Source organism: Lipotes vexillifer, unplaced genomic scaffold, assembly GCF_000442215.2.
Source record: "Lipotes vexillifer unplaced genomic scaffold, Lipotes_vexillifer_v1.1 scaffold699, whole genome shotgun sequence".
Classification (NCBI taxonomy): Eukaryota; Metazoa; Chordata; class Mammalia; order Artiodactyla; family Lipotidae; genus Lipotes; species Lipotes vexillifer.
This window is the reverse complement of record NW_006788818.1, coordinates 635,097-656,785: the sequence shown is the minus strand read 5'-3', so window position 1 is coordinate 656,785 and position 21,689 is coordinate 635,097. Positions and strand designations below refer to the sequence as shown.

The 21,689-nt window shown below is 41.9% G+C and overlaps 1 protein-coding gene across 6 annotated transcripts in view; it reads right to left on the bottom strand.

The window, feature by feature from the left end:
* Window positions 1-21,689, bottom strand: part of EPB41 (erythrocyte membrane protein band 4.1) — a 207,941-nt gene that overhangs the window by 167,966 nt on the left and 18,286 nt on the right. The window contains exon 1 of one of the 6 annotated variants that reach the window (XM_007461821.1): window positions 19,916-20,126. The exons of the other annotated variants lie outside the window; for them this stretch is intronic. The gene's annotated coding sequence lies outside the window, so the exon portion shown is untranslated. Of the gene's footprint in view, window positions 1-19,915; window positions 20,127-21,689 lie in introns of those variants that run through there. 6 annotated transcript variants of the gene reach the window in all.

Here is a 21,689-nt window from a genome sequence, read left to right as displayed (position 1 = left end):
AACAAAAAAAAAAAAAAAAAAAAAAAAAAATAGTCAAAGGAGGGGCTTCCCTGCTGGCGCAGTGGTTAAGAATCCACTTGCCAGTGCAGGGGACATGGGTTCGAGCCCTGGTCCGGGCAGATCCACATGCCGCGGAGCAACTAAGCCCATGCCCCACAGTTACTGAGCCTGCGCTCTAGAGCCCGCGAGCCACAACTGCTGAGCCCACGTGCCACAACTACCGAAGCCCATGTACCATGCTCCACAACAAGAGAAGCCACCGCAATGAGAAGGCCGCACACCACAAGGAAGAGCAGCCCCCACTCACCACAACTAGAGAAAGCCCGCGCATAGCAACAAAGACCCAATGCAACCAAAAATAAATAATAAATTAATTAATTAACTTTTTAAAAAAATAGTCAAAGGACTTGAGTAGACATTTCACCAGAGAGGATATGCAGATAGGCAATAAGCACATAGAATATTCAACATCATTAGTCATGAGGGAACTGCAACTCAAAACCACAATAAGATACCATTTCACACTCACTAGAATAGCTTTAATTTTTTTTTAACCAAAGGAAAAATAACAAGTGTTGGTGAAGATGCTGAGAAGTCAGTAACCTCATACAATGCTGGTAGAAATATAAAATGGTATAGCCACTATGGAAAACAGTGTGGCAATTCCTCAAAAAGTTAAACACAGAATTATCATATGACCCAGCAATTCCATTCCTAGGTATATACACAAGAGAATTGAAAACAGATATTCAAACAAAAACTTGTACATCAATGTTCATAGCAGCATTATTCATAATAGTCCAAAAGTACAAACAATACAGTATCCATCAACTAATGAATGGATAAACAAAATGTGGTACACCCATATGGTGGAATATTATTCATCAATAAAAAGGATAAAAATAAAAAAGATGCTGACACATGCTACCACATGGGTGAACTTTGAAAACATTATGCTAAGTAAAAGAAGCCTAACACAAATGGCCACATATTATAGGATTCCATTTACATGAAATGTCGATAATATGCAAATCTACAGAAGTATAGTGGTTGCCAAAGTCCACGGGGAGGGGGAGGGAGAAACAGGGAGTGACTGCTAATGCATAAGAGGTTTCTTATTAGGGTAATGAAAATGTTCTGGAATTAAATAATAATGATGGTAAATATATGAAAACCCACTGAATTGCACATATTTAAATGGTAAATTTTATGGTATATAAATTATATCTCAAATTTTTTAAAAGTGATATTGGGTGAGTATTTGCATATGAGGAAAAGAATACTGTACAAAGTGAGATAAAGCCAAGGACCAAATTCTGTCTCTGCCATGAATTGGTCAAGTCACTCACTCCAGATTTAGGGGCCAGATCTCCTTATCTCTAAATGAGGAGATGGGCCAAATGATTTCTGGAGTCTCTTCTGTATTTGATTTCTAATTTTGACTATTAATTACCAGGTACAATAAACATGCAAGCCTAATAATTCAAAAACCCAAAACACACAAAGATAAGAACAAGGAAAGTGTGGATTACACTTGGAATGTTAGAGAAGAAAGGGCCAAGGTCAGAAAAGCACAAGAAGGAAATGAGAGATAAACCCTTAAACAAATGAGAAAAGTAAATTAGGTGAGGCCAAGAAAGCTAAGTTAAAGATAGTGGTTGATCAGATCAGCAGTAGAGAGCTATAATAACTCTTAAGGAGATAAATCACCTACTCAATGGAAGTTCTATTTAAGGAAGATAAATATGGCAGGATGAACTGGAAAGGAAAAAGACCAAGTGCAAGAAGATCAACTAGGTAGTTAATGCACAGGTCTTGGTTTCTAATACCATTCTCCAATAAAAGGAACAGGGTTCCCTAGAGAAATAACTGATACCAGGACTGGGACAGTAATTATACAAAATAAGCATGGAACATCCTGTAGTGCCAGAAAGTAAGAAAGTGTTAAAACACACACATACACACACACACACACACACACACACACACACATACACTGATGAGAGTATGTCTAAGGAACCTAGAGCCCAATTAAAAGAGCTCCCAATGGCCAAAGCTGGAACAATTTGAACAACAAAATAAAGTAGCATTGAATTATAATCTAAAATATATATAAATACCCATAAATAAATGGTTGAATAAATAAATGGAGAACAGATAAATCCCTGGTGCAGAATTCCAAATAATTGAGGTAGATACTTTGCCCCCAAGGAAGTGGAGCATAACGTTCCACTCCTTAAGTGAGTGCTGTGCACAGTGACTTCCTTTCAAAGAGTACAGTATGGAAAGGACGGAGGAAAAAGAGAAATTTTACAGTGGAGAAAGATGACAAACTACCTCAAGTCAAGAGCCAGGTCAATATCAACAGTGATAAATCATATTGATAGTATGTACCCTTGTTAGGATATAATGAGAATAGCACTTTACCTTTGTGGTTTCCTCCCAAAACCCTGTTATCCAAATCATGGGAAAAACATCTAACAAATCCCATTTGAGGTACATTCTATAAAATAGCTGACCAGTAATCCTCAGAACAGTCAAGACCATCAAAAATAAGGAAAGTTGGAGAAACTGCCACAACCAAGAGAAGCCTAAGGAGACACTGCTCCTAAAGGTAATGTGTATCTTGGATGAGATCCTAGAACAGAAAGAAGGACATTAGAAAAAACTGAGGAAATCTGAACATATAAAGTATGGACTTGGGAATTCCCTGGCGGCCCAGTGGTTAGGACTCTGTGCTCTCGCTGCCAAGGGCCCGGGTTCAATCCCTGTTCGGGGAACTAAGATCCCACAAGCTTCGCAGCACAGCCAAAAATAAAAAATAAATAAAAATTTGCTTAAAAAAAAAAGTATGGACTTTAATAATAATGTATCGATATGGTTAAATAATTTTAACATACGTACCATACTAACATAAGATATTAATACTAGGGGAAACTGGGTGTGGGGTATACAGGGACACTCTGTACAATCTTCACAGTAATCTTATAAATCTAAAACTGTTCCAAAATAGGAACTTCCCTGGTGGCGCAGTGGTTAAGAATCCGCCTGCCAATGCAGGGGACACAGGTTTGATCCCTGGTCCAGGAAGATCCCACATGCTTCGGAGCAACTAAGTCTGTGCACCACAACTACTGAGCCTGCGCTCTAGAGCCTGTGAGCCACAACTACTTAAGCCCACGCGCCTAGAGCCCATGGTCCGCAACAAGAGAAGCCACCACAATGAGAAGCCCGTGCACCACAACGAGGAGTAGCCCCCGCTTGCGGCAACTAGAGAAAGCCTACGTGCCGCAACGAAGACCCAACACAGCCAAAAAATAAATAAATAAAATTTAAAATAAAATAAAACTGTTCCAGGATAAAAGTTTACATATAAAAAAAAAGGTTAACACAATTTAGCCTTGGTCTGAGTTAGTGCTTTGTCAGCAAGAATGCAAATGAAAGGACAAATCCAAGACATATTAAAATGAAAGACATAAGAGAACTTGACGACAAAGAGAATATGATGGGTGAAGATATAAAGAAGAAAAATATTAAACCACGGTTTCAAGTCTGGGGAAGGGAAAATTAGTGTTGCTAGTATAAAAAAACAACAACAAAAAAACAATGAAACGGTAAAGACAGGACTGAAAAAATGAGGCTGGCCTTAGAAATGCCTGCTGAATATCTCCCTTACCCATTCCTCCCTTAAACATATTCCTCATCCTACATTTAACCTGTACTGGTCAATGGCAGCACCATTTACTTCCTCATTCATCCATTCACACAGTATAGCAGGCAGTAAACTGGTCACTAAGTATTTGAAAATCAGTAACACAGATATGGTTCTTGCCTTCAGAGTCTTATAGTCTAGCAGGGAAGTTAGAAATTAAACAAGAAATTATAATGGTACTGAGTATTACAGAGAAGTGCAGAACACTAAGGTTATGTAACAAGCAAACCTAATCATAAGCCCTGTCCTACAAACAAAAAACCTGAGTGTCAGCCTTGCTTCACACAGTCAATGCATCTTCAAATGAAATTTAACCTAACTCCTAAATATCTCTTAACTTATCTTATCCCTTCCACTGTCACTGTCTAGGTTCAGGCCCCAGTAATCTTTGTTCTGGTTTAACATAGCAGCCTTTTATTTCTTCTTCCTGCCTCCAGTTTCAGTCCTCTCCCATTCATCCTCCACAGAGCCACCAGAATAATCTTTCAATAATATAATCAGCTCATGGCTCACCATATGCTTCAGAACAAAGTTTAAATCCCTTAATAATGGCATCCATGATTCTTCATGATCTGATTTCTCACTACATCTCTCTCCACATGATGTACTCTAAGGCAGAAAATTACTCAAAGTTCTCCTAACTTGTTTCTTCTTTTTGTGCCTTTGCATTTACAGTCCCCTCTATCTGAAAAACTCTTCACACACACTCCTTTCCAATTGGACTGGCTAATTCTCATGTGTCCTTCAAGAATTTACTTAGAGTCACTTCGTGGAAGACTTTCCCTCAGCTACTCCCTTGTCCCTAGTAGAATTTTCTTTTCTTCCTTGGTTTTCCTTCTCTGTAATCCCATAATATCCTGTGCATATCTCCTTACAGAGCTATTCCCACTTTTACTGGTAGTTTCTTTGAGGGTAGGAATTGTGCCTTGTTCATCTCTGAAATCCTGATTTCTAGTACAGTGACTAGCAAAGAATAAAATACTGGATAGATGAATGGTGAAGAGAGGTGATGACATAAAATACCCAAAAGGAGTTATCCATAGACAGTGAAAAGACAGAAATGGAATATGGGTGTCAAGATTGGAAAATGTAGATCTTAGAGTCAACTGCTTCAGGTAGTAACAGAATTTCTAAGAATAGATAAAATCTTAGAAAAATAGAAGATGAAATACAGAGAAAAAGGCAAAGAGTTTCTCAATGTGTAAAGGGTTACTTTTCATACACTAAAGTAAAACCAGTCTATCTTGGTCACAGTTTTCACATAGAAAATTCTCTCTGATGAGAATCAACGACCTATCATTTGTTATACCTGCTTTTCTAGATAATTTAAAATAAAGTAGAAGAGATATCTAAATGAGAAATCATTTGGTTATTTTAAAGTTTAGCGGGACTTCCCTGGTGGCACAGTGGTTAAGAATCTGCCTGCCAATACAGGGGACATGGGTTGGAGCCCTGGTCCGGGAAGATTCCACACGCCGCAGAGCAACTAAGCCCGTGTGCCACAAATACTGAGCCTGCACTCTAGAGCCCATGAGCCACAACTACTGAGCCCGCATGCCACAACTAACGAAGCCCTCGCACCAAGAGCCCATGCTCCGCAACAAGAGAAGCCACCGCAGTGAGAAGTCCACGCACTGCGACGAAGAGTAACCCCCACTCGCTGCAACTAGAGAAAGCCCGTGCACAACAATAAAGACCCAACGCGGCCAAAAATAAAGTAAATAAAATAAATAAAATTTAAAGAAAAAAGATCTCTACTCCTATCACAGATCTTGTGTACTATTCATAACCAGGTACAGTAAACCAAGTATGGATCAAATTTCAGTAGAATTTTATTTAGAACTTTTATTTGTAAAACTATATTCAGCCAGAGAGAAACATAACAGGTAAAAAAAGGTGATGAAATAGAAAAGAACGTTTCATGGATAAGTGGTATAATCTATATAAAAACAGATTCATTTGCAATGACGTTATTTAAGCAAGATGGGATACAGCTAAACAGTAAGAACATAATCAAAAATAATTCATGGGGGCTTCCCTGGTGGCGAAGTGGTTAAGAATCCACCTGCCAATGCAAGGGACACGGGTTCGAGCCCTGGTCCGGGAAGATCCCACATGCCGCGGAGCAGCTAAGCCCGTGCGCCACAACTACTGAGCCTGTGCTCTAGAGCCCGTGAGCCACAACTACTGAGCCCACGTGCCACAACTACTGAAGCCCGCGTGCCTAGAGCCCGTGCTCCACAACAAGAGAAGCCACCGCAATGAGAAGCCTGCGCACCACACGGAAGAGTAGCCCCCGCCTGCCACAACTAGAGAAAGACCATGCACAGCAATGAAGACCCAACACAGCCAAAAATAAATAAATAATTTTTAAAAATAATAATAATTCATGGACTTCCCCAGTGGAGCAGTGGTTAAGAATCTGCCTGCCAATGCAGGGGATACAGGTTCGAGCCCTGGTCTGGGAAGATCCCACATGCTGTGGAGCAACTGGGCCTGTGCACAACAACTACTGAGCCTGTGCTCCGAAGCCCACGAGCCACAACTACTGAGCCTGCATGTCACAACTACGGAAGCCCGTGTGCCTGGAGCCAGTGCTCTGCAACAAGACAGGCCACCACAATGAGAAGTCCGAGCACCACACGAAGAGTAGCCCCCACTCGCCACAATTAGAGAAAAGCCCGCGTGCAGCAACAAAGACCCAACGCAGCCAAATAAATAAATAATTCAGTAAGCTGTTGGTAACAGTGAAGATGGCTGACAGAAAACAGAAGACCACGCAATCAAAGAGGAAAAACATGATTAAAACCAGCCAATGACAGTTCCTCAAAATGTTAACACAGAGTTACCATATGACCTGGCAATTCCACTCCTATGTACATACTCAGGAAAAATGAAAACATACGCTCACACAAAAACTTACGCGTGAATTTTCACAGCAGCATTATTCATAATAGTCAAAAAGTGGGCTTCCCTGGTGGCGTGGTGGTTGAGAGTCTGCCTGCCGATGCAGGGGACATGGGTTCGTGCCCCAGTCTGGGAAGATCCCACATGCCGCGGAGCGGCTGGGCCCGTGAGCCATGGCCACTGAGCCTGCGCGTCCGGAGCCTGTGCTCCGCAACGGGAGAGGCCACAACAGTGAGAGGCCCGCGTACCGCAAAAACAAAAACATAATAGTCAAAAAGTGAAAGCAACCCAAATGTCCATCAGCTGATGAATGGATAAATAAAATGTAGTATAGCCATATAATGGAATCTTACTCAGCAATAAAAAGGTATGAGCTATTGATATACCACCACATGGACAAACCCTGAAAATGCTAATTGAAAGATGCCAATCACAAAAGGCCACATATTGAATGATTCCATTTATATGAAATATCCAGAACAGGCAAATCTATAGAGACACGAAGTATTGATAGTGGTTGCCTAGTGCTGGGATTGCAGGGTGGGGAATGGGGATTGACTGCTAATGGGTACGGGGGTTCTTTCTGGGGGGACAAAAATATTCTAAAATTAGATTGAGATGATGCTGCACATACTAGAAAACACTGAATAGTATACTTTAAATGAGAAAATTGTTAATTAATTATATCTCAATAAAGCTGTCAAAAAAAAAAAAGCCAAAGTCAGAATATGTATAAATCAGAGAAGATGGATTTTAAAGAAATGTCATTTAAAATAATAATTATTATTATTTCCTATTCATTAATTGTCCACTGTGTGCTGGCACTACATTAAACATATTACATATTATTTCCAGCCTTTTCAGCAGTTCTAAAAGGTAGTAATGTCATGTCAAACATTACATAAATTTAACAAACAAAGAAACTGAGAAACAAGGAGGATAAGTAACTTGCCCAAATACATACAGCTAAACAGTATCAGAGCCAGGATTCTAAACCAGGTCTGTGACTCCAAAGGTCTTTGACTCTATTATACTTTTTCTATCTTAAAACGAGCCAGGAACCTTGTAGCAATAGCCAAGTTCTATAGCCCCTTCTGGAATTAATAGTCTGTGATACAAAGGACACTTCTTTTAGCATTTAAACTTAGACTGCTCAGAGCACCAGGTGTTCCATCTTGATCACACCGAGTGATGTTTATCACCACTGTCCTCAGCCCAGCTTTGGACCTGATTAAGGACTAGGATCTCTTCAAGCAAAACTCTGAGATAAAATTCAACAAGTTAAAGGACAGCTCCTTAGGTATCAAATGGGGTTAAGAATCAAAAAATGGGGAGGGAATATTTATTGAGAGCTATTTTGTGCCAAATTACTGAGTTATAATCAGAGATTATATAATCTGGGGTAAATGGTTAGAAGGAAGCCTCCCCCTCCCACCTCTACCCCCAAACCCCTCTGTTTGTTTTTTTCTGTGAATGCTAATTAGATATTCTGAGTAACAGTGGTCTCCCTTAAAGGTTGTATAGACCTGGTGTTGATCACAAGCAAGAAGTGGCTCCTCTCTCAAATATAACCAAAGGCTGGCAAAACAGAGAACCTCTTTTTTTTCTTGGCCTTCTCCTCTGGGTTTAGGTCAATCTGTATATGCTGTAGGCACTCCCAGGTAGAAGCGTTAATGGAAATGGCTTCTGCCACTGGAAGGCAGACATGTGTGTTGCAATTAAGAGGGGAGCCATCCCAAAAGAAGACCACCAATTAAAGAGGAGTTTTATCTTGTGAGCCAGATTATATAGAAGCATCCTAGTAACTCTCAGCTTATTTCCCTTTTGTATCTCCTAGCCTTTAGTAAAGTACTAAATGTTCCAGCCTGGTCTCAGCTGTGTACTAAAGGAGTATTAAGAGAAGACTCACCTCTGGGACAGAAAATTAAAGGAAGGCAACACTCCCTGAGGTCAGCAAGGGATTCCCCCAGGGAAAGCTGAATCTTTGGGAACAAAAGTCCTTGCTGGGAGTTCCAATTATCCTACTCCATGTGCAGAATCTCCTCCTTAAAGCCAACTCTGGAGGATCCTGGCTTTTATTTATTAAGATAGAAAGCAGTTTCTTCCTGCCAAAAACAACCTTACTGTAAACCCAGGTCTATCTGATTCCAAAATCCATACCGTTACTCACTGCTACATCACACTGCCTCCAAATACTATTAATAGAAAACTGTTCAGCAAAAGTATGGGAGAGAATCATTTAAGAGAAGGAGTAGGAAGGAAGAAAGGGAGGGAGGGAAGGAAAGGGGAGGAGAAGGAGAAGGGAAAAAGGGAGGGATTTCTCCAAATCAATAAAAACAACTCGTGGATTGAAGGTCAAAGATGGAAATATTTAAATTTAATATATGCACTTAGTTAGCATATACGAAGAGCAGTACCTGCTATATAGCTAACATTTCATATGTGTTCATCCCTTTCCTCAGAAACAAAGACAAGAGCCAAGTAGAAAAATGCTGTCTTAAGTTTTGGCTTCTGAAGTTCAAGTGTAATGATACAGATACCCAAAAATAACAAAAAGCTCTACATTTCCTTATTGAGAAAGTATTCCCCAGGTAAAAAGAACCCAGAATGGGGGTGACTATGAAGTCATACATCAGTTCTCTGTTTCAAACAAAAAAAGGAACACACTATTTCACTTCTCCAACATGTTTCAACACAGAAATATACGCAAATTCACAAATTCATTAAACTGCAAAATCATTTGCTTTTTTATTTACTCTATGACAATAAGGTATAGTATCTTTTTGTATCTGCTAAAATGTCAGGAAGAGTCAAGGCACTTCAGATTTCAGGTGGCTTATGTACAAATTCCCCTGCAAAAATACCCTCCCAACGAACAGCAGCCAAACCCCTTCCTGTTTTTCAAATTTGTATGTTTACTTTCACATCTGCCGAAAAAGATAAAAGCAACAATCGGGACATCAACCACATGATCGTGTCCTACCAACCCGGAAATGAAGCTCTGAAGCCAGAGCTGCTGTGAAACAGGTCTTTAGAATACTAACACACAGGCTTAACAATGTTACAGTGTAAGTCTGAATCAAATCCAAAGGCAGACAAAACGATATACATTTCTATACAGCTATATTGATTTATACATAATAATAATATAGAAACATAGATGCCCAATTTAAGTAGAAAAAAGGTATGGGTCAAGATATAAAAATTCTTCTCCTTAACCAAAGATTATTTGTCCCCATTTTCATGAGGTCGTATTTTATCATAGGTAAAAGGGAACTAACATTTGCTGATTATCTGTGGATGGTGGGCACACTGCAAGGTTTGTTTTTGTTTGTTATTACTATGTATTCTGTGTAATGTGGGTATCATCCTGATTTTATTGAAAACTGAGGCATAGAAAAGTACTTTCACAAGATCACAATCATTAAGAAATCATTATCTCTGACAGAAGGCCTGTATCTCTCCTTCCTAACATGTTCATGGTTGTACTAAGTAAAGGTGCAGCAGTAAAGAATTCGGCTTTGAGGCCAATTTTCACTTGCTAGATGTACAACTTTGGACAAGTTACTTAATTTTTAACCTGCTATTTAAAATGTAAAATGGGATGACTCACACCTACTTCGTAGGGTTGTGGCGAGGCTTAAATGTAAAAACAATGGCTAACATTTATCTGGTGTCAGACACTGTTCTAAATACCTTGCATATATTAACTCATTTTTCATTATAACAACCTTAAAAGGTAAGTATTTTTTATCATCCACATGTTACACAATGAGTAAATTGAGGTACAGAAGTAATTTGCCCAAGGTCACCACCAACTAAAGAGTGACATAACGAGAATTTAAAACCAGGCATTCTAGCCCTGGAGCTCACACTCTTCAAAACCTATGTCATCCCTACAAAGCACACAGCCCAGACTGTGGCTCATAATAAGTCATCAATAAACAGTAGCATTACTATTTTACCAGGTATATAATACCACCCAGTAAATTGTGGCTGAAATGTGTTAAACCAAGTAGAAGAGCCAGAATTTTAACCCAGGTCATACTCTGTGCTCTTCCTATAACTATATGCCCTTCCAACATGGCGCCTCTATTCCTAAGTTTTTGGTGCATGCCCAGTGATTTCTAATACTAGAGCACTAAACTTCCCTAGGACAGGGGTCACGTCTTCTACATTTTTGTGACCACATATATGCACAAGGTCCTGCTCATTGTGGATAATCAATTAGTATGTATTAATTAAATGATGATGCCATACCTCTGCTAAAATCCTCTCAAGAATTCCCATCTCAGAAAAAAAATGCAAAGTCTGTAGCATAGCCAACAAGGCACCACGTGAACTGCTCCTCCCGGCTGTAACCTCTCTGAACTCAACTCCTAACATTTCCCCGTAGATCATCTTGACCCTGCAATGCTGGCTTACTCAATGTTTCTCAAACACACCAAACACGCTTAACCTTTGCACATGTTGTTCCGCCTGGACTGCTCTTCTCCAGATACCATTCAGGACTCTGCTCAAAAGTCACCTTACCAGAGAGATTGTTTCTGACCACTCTACTGAAAATATCCACCCCACTTCCCTCACTCTTTGTCCCCTTATCCTGCTTTCCCTGATCCTCACTAAAATCTTATATATTTTATCCCTGATTTGTATACTTTATTATTTGTCCTCTCCCACTAAAATGTAAACTCCACAAGAACAGACATTTCTAATCTACTTTTTTCACTGTTATGTCCCAAAGCACTTAGGACAGGACCTGGTGAATAGTAGATGATCAATAAATATTTATTAAATTAATAAATGGTAGGTGTATTAGTTGTCTATTGTCATACAACAAATTACCTCCAAAACTTGGTGGCTTAAAACAACAAACATTTATTATCTCAGTTTCTGTGGGTCAAGAATTCAAGCATGGCTTAGCTCGGTGCCTTTAGCTCAAGGTCTCTCATGAAGTTGCAGTCAAGTTGTCAACCAGGTTTACACTCCTCTCAAAGTTCAACTCTGCCTGAAGAATCTGCTTCCAAGCTCACTTTCATAGTAGTTACTAACAGATTGGTTTCTCACCACGTGGGCCTCTCCATAGACTGCTTGAATGTTCCTAGGTTATAGCAGCTGGTTATCCGAGTGACAGGAAGAGGGCCAGAGAGTACCCAAGATGAGAGTGCCCAAGACAGAAACCACAGCCTTTTGTAACCCAATCTTGGAAGTGACATCCCACCACTTGTGCTGTATTCTATTCATTAGAAGTTAAGTCACTGGTGGACCTCCCTGGTGGCACAGTGGCTAAGAATCCACCTGCCAATGCAGGGGACACGGGTTCAAATCCCTGGTCCGGGAAGATCCCACATGCCGCGGAGCAACTAGGCCCATGCACCACAAATACTGAGCCTGCGGTCTAGAGCCCGCGAGCCACGACTACTGAGCCCACGTGCCACAACTACTGAAGCCCGCGAGCCTAGAGCACGTGCTCCGCAACAAGAGGAGCCACCGCAGTGAGAAGCCTGCGCACCGCAACGAAGAGTAACCCCCACTTGCTGCAACTAGAGAAAGCCTGCGCGCGGCAACGAAGACCCAAGGCAGCCAAAAATAAATAAATAAATAAATTTATTTTTTAAAAAAAAAGAAGTCACTGGGTCCAGGGCACACTCAAAGGGAAGGGATTACACAAAGGCATGAAAACCATGAGGCAGGAATCACTAGAGCCATCTTAAAGGCTGCCTACCACAGTACACATAATAAAAATCTAAAAACAAAACAAAAACACGATGCCCTTTGGAAACCTGATATATTCTTTAAGATATTTATTTAAATATGATGCTCTGATCATTATGCAATCATTCACCCCAATGCTAGTCTTTTCAATCTTATGAAACACCAAAGGGAGTACACTGACTATTAAACATTTCCTGTTAACCAGTGTTCACTAACAGTCATATTAGAGATAATAAAACTAGCAAGGAGAAGTCAACAAAAATAGCATCTGGAGAAAAGAAATTATTGGATGAATCTTTCTGAGTAGATGACATCAATCTTTTTAAAATATAGACTGGATATTCGTTGTTATTATGTAAATATTGTTAATTTTCTTATGTATGATAATGGTATTGTGACTAACGTAGAATAATCTCTTTATTCTTAGGAGATACTTAAGTATTTTAGGAGTAGATTGTCATGATATCTGCAACTTACTTTCCAAGAAAATATGATACACACACACAGAGGCAATCAGAAGCAGTCAGAATTATAACCAGGTTTTAATCTTAATTATCCTGGAATTCACATTCTCACTACAATTCTACATGTCTATGTTACGTATCTAGCTACTGTACTAAGCAATATCTGTGTTTGGGAGGATGGGGAGGACAATGAAAGACACGATATTGACCCTCTGCCCTCCAGAAGCTGACAACCTTATTGGGAAACACCAGTTTCATGTGCAATATAAAGCAACATGTGACAAATTTGGTATGAAACAAATAAATGCTGCAAGAGTTCAGATGAGGATTCCAATAAACCTCCAGAGAATAAAATATCTCTGAAACATCTTTCTTCCAACAGTTCTCTTATTCTTGGCATCCTTTCCCTTAACTATTTCTCCTTTATCTACTTGGCAACAACTGACTGATTATTTCCTACTAATAAAATTATCTGGAAACAATCTAAACATAAAGCACATGTTTTGCCTATTTGGAACACAGGATATGATTTTTTAAATAAAATACTATTCACATTTTCACTGGAAAAAAAAAACCCACTAAATATATACTATGTGGGTTTTCTTGCCTTCAAAATCAATTGTGTTATTTCAAGTGTTGAGGATGCCAGAAAGCTTGAAGATTTAAAAATAACCTCACAAAGAGCTCATTTCCAACACCAGATGGAAAGAAATTACTCTAAAGACACATGTGTGGGAGGACATATATACAACATCATATGACACCACGCAAACGGCTTATATAATTATATAATACCATCAAGATTCACAGAACACTGCAGGTAGTAAGTTAGCAACAGTGTCGATTTTCTGAATCATTAAAAATGATAAAAGGGCAAGAAAGTGCAAGTGGGTGGCAGCAATAAAAAAAAAGAGCCTTCACTTTAAACTGTCTTCCATGTGTCCCTACTGCATGATGAAATGGCTGGCAGGTAAAATTTGAGGGCTTAAATCCTTGAAGCTCTTGACAGGTCTGCCTGTGTCCATATGGTCAAAACCAGTAGTGTAAATGAATTTCAAATATCTGTACCAAGTGTATTATCAAGGTGAAACACTTTTCACTTGAATATATGTAGAATTTCAAACTGGTTAATTGAAATACATGCCTGGGCTTCCCTGGTGGCACAGTGGTTGGGAGTCCGCCTGCCAATGTAGGGGACACAGGTTTGATCCCTGGTCCGAGAAGATCCCACATGCCACGGAGCAAATAAGCCCGTGTGCCACAACTGCTGAGCCTGCACTCTGGAGCCCACGAGCCGCAACTGCTGAGCCCGCACGCCACAGCTGCTGGGGCCCGCGTGCCTAGAGCCTGTGGTCCGCAATAAGAGAGGCCGCGGCGGTGAGAGGTCCACGTATCGCAAAAAAGAGTAGCTCCCGCTCACCGCAACTAGGGAGGGCCTGCATGCAGTGACGAAAGCCCGGCGCAGCCAAAAATAAATAAATAAAATAAATAAATTTGAAAAAAATAAAAAATTAAAAAAATTTTTTAAAGAAGTCTTAAAAAGATAACATGCTTGACATATAAATTAAAATAGCATTTCTTTATAAGATGATGTACTCAAAGACATACTGTTAAGATCCCATTGTGTTAAAATGATTCTAATAGGGTTACTGAATTTATGTAAGCATTAACTAATACTTAAATAGCAATCACAACTGAACCTTGGCATCGTACTACATATTCATAAATTATCAAAAGTATACATTTCTGTTACACTTGTTGTGGGTCACAGGCTGAAATTTAACCCATTCAAAATAATCCCATGCTTTAATGTTGTTAAATCACAGAGTTGCTCACTGAGTAACTTTATAATGGTTTAATGCTATCAAAATATTATATTAAAGTGTCTGAGTGAATATTAACAACCTCAGTCTATGTTGGGTCCAGTGTTACAATTCAGCCATATAAAGGGCCTACCAAAAAGTTTATCTGGATTTTTATAGAGGATGGTAGACACAAGGAGCAGGCAGATCATCACATTTATAAATCACAATTAACTACAGGAGTATATATTATACCCTATTTTATTTTATCTTATTATTTCCACCTATTTCCAAAAAGGAATTGACGTATTCCTGCCCCTATTAATAGATAATATTATTAGATAACACAGTTGACCCTTGAATAACAGGGGTTTGAACTGTGCAGGTTCACTTATACACAGATTTTTTTCAATAGTAAACACTACCATACTACACCATCCAAGGTTGGTTGAATCCTCAGAGGCAGAACCACATACTTGGAAGAACCACATATATGAAGGGCCAACTATAAGTTACACATGGATTTTCAACTGCACGGAAGGTCAGCACCCCTAACCCCTGCAATAACGGTCAACTATAATCTAGAATTAGCCCATGCACCTAGAGCCCATGCTCTGCAATAAGAGAAGCCACCGCAATGAGAAGCCCGTGCACCACAACGAAGAGTAGCCCCCGCTTGCTGCAACTAGAGAAGGCCCGCGCACAGCAACGAAGACCCAATGCAGCCAAAAGATAAATTACTTAAATAAATTTATTTTAAAAATAAATAAATACTAATCTAACCCAGTGTGTACACCAGAGTATTTGTTACACCACATTTTACTGAGCACACCATGAACCCACTCAAAAAGGACACAAAGTAAGCTACCAGTGGCATACCAACAAACTTAAATAAACAACAAAAATTGACATATATATTTGGAATCTGGCTCTTTTCTAAATAAAAGCTATTACAAATGCAATGAATCAACTACCTTCCAATAATTCTAGATACTCTGCATAAATAAGACCTGTAACTGATCAATTCAGAGGCCTCTCTTAATAGTTTTTAAAAGTTTAATCTTTGGGGCCTTTATTCACAGAAAAAAAGCAAAGTTGTTCATAAGAAAAAAGATGTTAGAATTATTATTGTTTAGCTCACAAATAAAATAAGGTGATTCTACGCTCAAGCAGTTGGGGAAAAAACAAGTCCTTTAGAGGTAGCAATGAATCTGCATTTGAATATACGTGTGACCAATCACGAATTTGATGAGACTCTTGGAAAAGTACACTGGCAGCACCTGCACTGACCTGCTTCTTAGATAACAAGGAAACAGACTGTGATCTAAATATACACTCCTATTGATTTCAGAACCACATTTAGTCCCTGATAGCCACTGATATTCTAAAGTTATAAAATCAGATCACCAATATTAAATTAGATTTGGACATTCAGAAAACAATATAAGCAAGCCCTATAACTCACATCACAAATCACAGACTGCACATTTTAAATCACAGTCTACTGATAAGCATACCAAAGTACCTGCAGAGAATTCAAGAATCCTGTGACTTTTAGGCAACGCTTCTGACAAGCTTAACTCTGAAGCCTTCTTAGGAGCAGGAGGAAGGAAACCAAATAGCACTGTAAGCACACTATCTCCCATAAAATGAATCTGTTTAAAATTAAGACCATAAACTAAGGAATAAAATGGAAGGCTGGCTTTGTAGCTTCCAAAATTTTTAAACTCAAGCTGCATACAAGAAAACATCACACTGGTGAATTTTAAATGTGAGGCACAAACCTGACAAAAGAGAATAACAGGGCTTCCCTGGTGGCGCAGTGGTTGAGAGTCCGCCTGCCGATACAAGGGACATGGGTTCGTACCCCGGTCCGGGAAGATCCCACATGTCGCGGAGCGGCTAGGCCCGTGAGCCATGGCCGCTGAGCCTGTGCGTCCGGGGCCTGTGCTCCGCAACGGGAGAGGCCACAACAGTGAGAGGCCCGCGTACCGCAAAAAAAAAAAAAAGAGAGAGAGAATAACAGGAAAAATACATAGGTCATATCTCAACAAAATGCCACAACCATTTTTTTTCAGAGGAGACAGATATCTTTTAAAATAATTTGTGAGCTCCCCTGGTGGCGCAGTGGTTGAGAGTCCACCTGCTGATGTAGGGGACACGGGTTCGTGCCCCGGTCTGGGAAGATCCCACATGCAGCATAGAGGCTGGGCCCGTGAGCCATGGCCGCTGAGCCTGCGCGTCCGGAGCCTGTGCTCCGCGACGGGAGAGGCCACATCAGTGAGAGGCCCGCGTACCGCAAAAAAAAATAATAAATAAAATAAAATAAAATCATTTGTTAATTTAGATATTAGCTTAGAAATGTTTCTTAAGAGAAAAAGAAAGGATACAAGTACTTTTAAAATGAAAAGAGAAAGATTTGTGTACTATTCTCTTACTATTATATAAAGTATCACATCACGTTATTCTATATATTATATTGAAGATGAGCCTACTTTAAAACATAGGCTTGGGGGTTCCCTGGTGGTCCGGCAGTTAAGCCGCTGAGCTTCCAATGCAGGGGGCGCCGGTTCAATCCCTGGTCAGGGAACTAAGATCCCACATGCCTTGAGGCACGGCCAAAAAATAAAATTAAATAAAACATAGGCTTGTTTACCATATCTAATACTTGGATACAATAAATATGATTTGACTGTTTAACCAACATTAAGGACATGCTGACCCTTAGAACACCAAGAAAGAGATGTAGAAAGCAAGCAGAAATCCACCTAAAATGTAAAACTTTCTTCTATTAGTTTAGTCTATTTGTTGACAGCCAGAGTTTCCAAGTGTTAAACCTGTCAACTGGTAGAGTTCTTAGCTCTGAGTAGAATGGAAGCCTAAGTGGGTTTTCTTAATCTACCATCAGCCATCATCTACCACTAAGGGCTACACACATTGATGGGGCACTTAGGACCTAAATCTTTTTAACAAACATCAGTTAAAATTCAACTGGCTGGGGCTTCCCTGATGGCACAGTGGTTGAGAGTCCGCCTGCTGATTCAGGGGACACGGGTTCGTGCCCCGGTCTGGGAAGATCCCACATGCCGCGGAGCGGCTGGGCCCGTGAGCCATGGCCGCTGAGCCTGCGCGTCCAGAGCCTGTGCTCCGCAACGGGAGAGGCCACAACAGTGAGAGGCCCGCGTACCGCAAAAAAAAAAAAAAAAAAAAAAAATTCAACTGGCTGGCCATATTGATGAAGCTCAAAGAAAACTCAGAACAAAACAATAAATTCCATCAAGTTCCTTTCACATAGGGAAATTTTCCCCACACTTCAAATTACTAATATGGGACATTTTTAAGAGAACTCAAAACTATCATAAGGAATATATATGACAAGCGTAGATGGAATCTCATGGCCAAAGGTACAGAGATGGGAAAGCATGGGTTATTACTGAGCAGTTCTTTTTGGTTGGAAAATACAAGTAATAAAGAGAATAAAGGTAGAAAGGTAGATTGGGACCACATTGTGCAAGGACTTACCTAAAAGATATTTGGTTATAAAACACTGGTATAAATGTTGGAAGAATTTCGGTGAGGCCTAAAAATCAAAATCATTTATTTGTAAGCCTGAATTCAATTATACAAGGAAAAAAAGTGTAGTTTTGTTACTAGAAGAAAGAGGAATCAGAAAGTTAGCATGCTGCTGCAGGTAAGTTCACTTTTAATAGTGGCAAAGATATACCGCACTTCGGTTTCCCCAGGGATATGAATAACACCTATCTTTACCTTAATTATAACTTTCCTGTAGAAGGCAGTCTGAATTAGCACCTTGATACCAAGGCAATCTGATGTTCAGGCATTATATCAATTTTTTAAATCTGTCATTTATTGAGTGCTTACTGTGTGCCATATATTCTGCTATGTACTCCATATGGATTATATTAATAACACCCCAAGAAACTATTTTATAAAACCAAAATTGGTCAGCTGGCAAAGAATTTATTATGTTTCCAACTTACAGAAAAGGAAAATGAAGAGTACATCAAGTTTCCACAAAAAGTAAGAGTTAATGCTACACAAAATTGAGATGATAAGAATTATATAAAGATATTTATAATATATATAGCATATATATAAATATATTTGATTTAAACGGTAAAAAATACTGCCAAGACTGAGATATAGAAAACAATAATGAGCAACAGCCCTGGGTACAGTATATATCCTCAAGAGAGTATAAATTCACTATAATAATATCCAAGACAGAGACATAACCATTTCTTGCAATCTTCCCTAAAAACAGAAAGAACAGAATAGCAGCTGTGAAATCACCCAGACTACTAAAAAAAGCTCGGCATCTCTTAAAAAAAAAAAAAAAAAACTAACTCCTAATCAGCAATACATGCCAAAAAACGACAAGTCTCCACAGACTAGGCATTTATGGTTGGGTACAGTTAGAGAAACAACAGGATGACAGTCGCTATCATGTGGCCAGAAACCTATCCGTCAGCAATTTGTTTCACGTGAGATCACTTTCTCTCTCAAGAGAATGCCCGTTTCTGGGAAGAAAAAACCTCTTGGCAAACCCCCACCAGGACTAACAGCCTGGGGATGCATCTCGGAGGGCGAGTCTAGATCCAGCCTCTCCACAGGTAAAGGCAGCCCAGCAAGAAGGAGGAAATACGTCCAAGCCGACAGATGCGCGAACTGAAAAAGGAGGTCACGACGCTGAGAGAATCGATTTAACCCTTTGGTCCCTGGGACCCGGGAAGACTCAGCGGGAGAGCATAGAGCCCTCGGGTTTGGGGAATTTTTCTTAATGATGTGGGTGTCTATGGCGGGAAGGCCTTAAAGTCCTTGCAGGGCTCCCTCCACCCCTCACATTGTGCCTGACTTCTCCAGACCGCCCAGCTACCTCTTCACCGAGAAACCTCTCTGCGGCTGCACCCCACACCTTCGCCGCCCGAAACCTGCAACTCGCCCCCATCTGGTTTCCTTCCAGGGCTCCTGCCCACTGTACAATGACTGACAGACCAGACGGTACCGATTTCCCCTCGTCAAATATGCACCCCGAGCCTAACTTTTAAACGCTCCCCCAGCGCCACCCCTGCCTCTTTCCCCTCAGGCCGGCCGCGTCCCCGGCTCCAGCCCCTCGGCCACCGGCGTGAGGAGGCGTCCAGAGGCCGTGGAGCGCGCGCCCCCGGCCCGGGCCTGCGGGGGGCTGGAGACAAAGAGGCTTCGGCGCCGCCGCGGCCTCCAGGACCGTCCCCTCGGGGACAGCTCCGAGCCCCACACACCAGCTCCGCTCGCGCGCCGCCGCCGCCTAGCCTCACCGCTGGCTCCGGGGCCCGGGCTCCCGTGCCCGCCTCTGCAGCCGCCAGACGAACAATGGCAGAAGGAGGCGCCGGCGTCCGAGGCTCGGCCCTATGCGGCTCGCTGGCCCGCGGGCTGCTGGCGGGCGGACTGACTGACTGACTAACCCACCGGCGGAGGGAGGGAGCGAGCGAGTGAGGGAGCGAGCAGGCGGCCCCGGCGCGCGCCCTCCCGCCTTCACTCAGCGAAGCGAGGCCCGCCCGGCCCTTAGCCAGCCCACCCCGCGCGCCCTCCCCCTCTATTCGCCACAACATTGTAGTAAATTTCTATTGGGTGGCGCCGCAGGGAAGTAGTGGGCCGGGCCCGCGGCCCGCCAGCCCATTGGCTGAAGCCAAGTTCTGGCTCCTCTCATTCCCCCCCCTCCCCTAGGCCGGTAAGTAGCAGGGAGGGGAAGGAAAAAGGGGAAAAGGCTAGGGGCTGGCCGCGTGTGCGCAGGCGCAGGTCGAACCCGCTCTAGAGTCCGTGCTTTCCCGGCCCCTGAGGTACCCACGTGGGGAACGTAGCCAGTGCCCTGGACGAAGGTGACGCCCTTTCCCACCCCACCTACCCCAAGGAGGGCCAGGTAAGGGTCTGAGATTTGGATGTTGCTCCCGAGCTACCCACGCTGACTGTACCCCAAATGGACCTAGTGACCTTGGGCAAGTCATTCAGCTTTTCTGGGCCTCAGTTTCCCCATCTACTAACTTGACGTCTCTAGGCGCCATTCCAACACTGACATTCGATGAGACTTCACCTCTCCGGGAAGCTGTGTAAGGCCTGAAATGGATGCTGAGTGTTGTGGCCACGCCAAGATTTCAGCTGTCTTCTGCATTTACGGGTCTCCTAATTCTGCCCTGGCTGCCTCAAAATCATGAAAACTTAGCTTCGGAAGTCTGGTCTCCAGCTGAACTTAGGGTTGCTCTGACAATTGCCTGATGTGCTGTTATTTCCTTTCATTAGTTTCAGAGGCCCCTTGGACCTTCACACTCCCTGCCAGGCTGGTGTCTGAACAGGCGAGCAGAAAGAAGGCTCTGTTTTAAGCATGGTCCCTATAAGGTAAGATAATTCTGGTATTCCCGTTTTCCAGATGAAGAAACCCTAGCAGAGGCTTAGACCTGCCACAATAAGAAGTCAGGCAATCTGACATCGGAGCCTGTATATGAGACCATCTCCTCGTATCTAATCACAGCCCCCTCACAACTCAGCTCAGCCTCTAAAAACAGACTACCTGAGTTCAATTCTGTCTCCCTGTTTGCCCTACTCTGTGCTTGTTTCCGACCCATAAAAGGGGATAATAACAATTCCTACCTCATAAGAGTTACTGTAAAAATTAAATGAGTTAAAATAGGTAAAAGGCTGGGACTTCCCTGGTGGCGCAGTGGTTGAGCGTCCGCCTGCCGATGCAGGGGACACGGGTTCGTGCCCCAGTCCCGAAAGATCCCACATGCCGCGGAGTGGCTGGGCCCGTGAGCCGTGGCCGCTGAGCCTGCGCATCTGGAGCCTGTGCTCCGCAACGGGAGAGGCCACAACAGTGAGAGGCCCGCGTACTGCAAAAAAAAGAATCTGCCTGGCAATGCAGGGGACACGGGTTCGAGCCCTGGTCCAGGAAGATTCCCACATGCCGCAGAGCAACTAAGCCCGTGTGCCACAACTACTGAGCCTGCTCTCTAGAGCCCATGAGCCACAACTACTGAGCCCATGAGCCACAACTACTGAAGCCTGCGTACCTAGAGCCCGTGCTCTGCAACAAGAGAA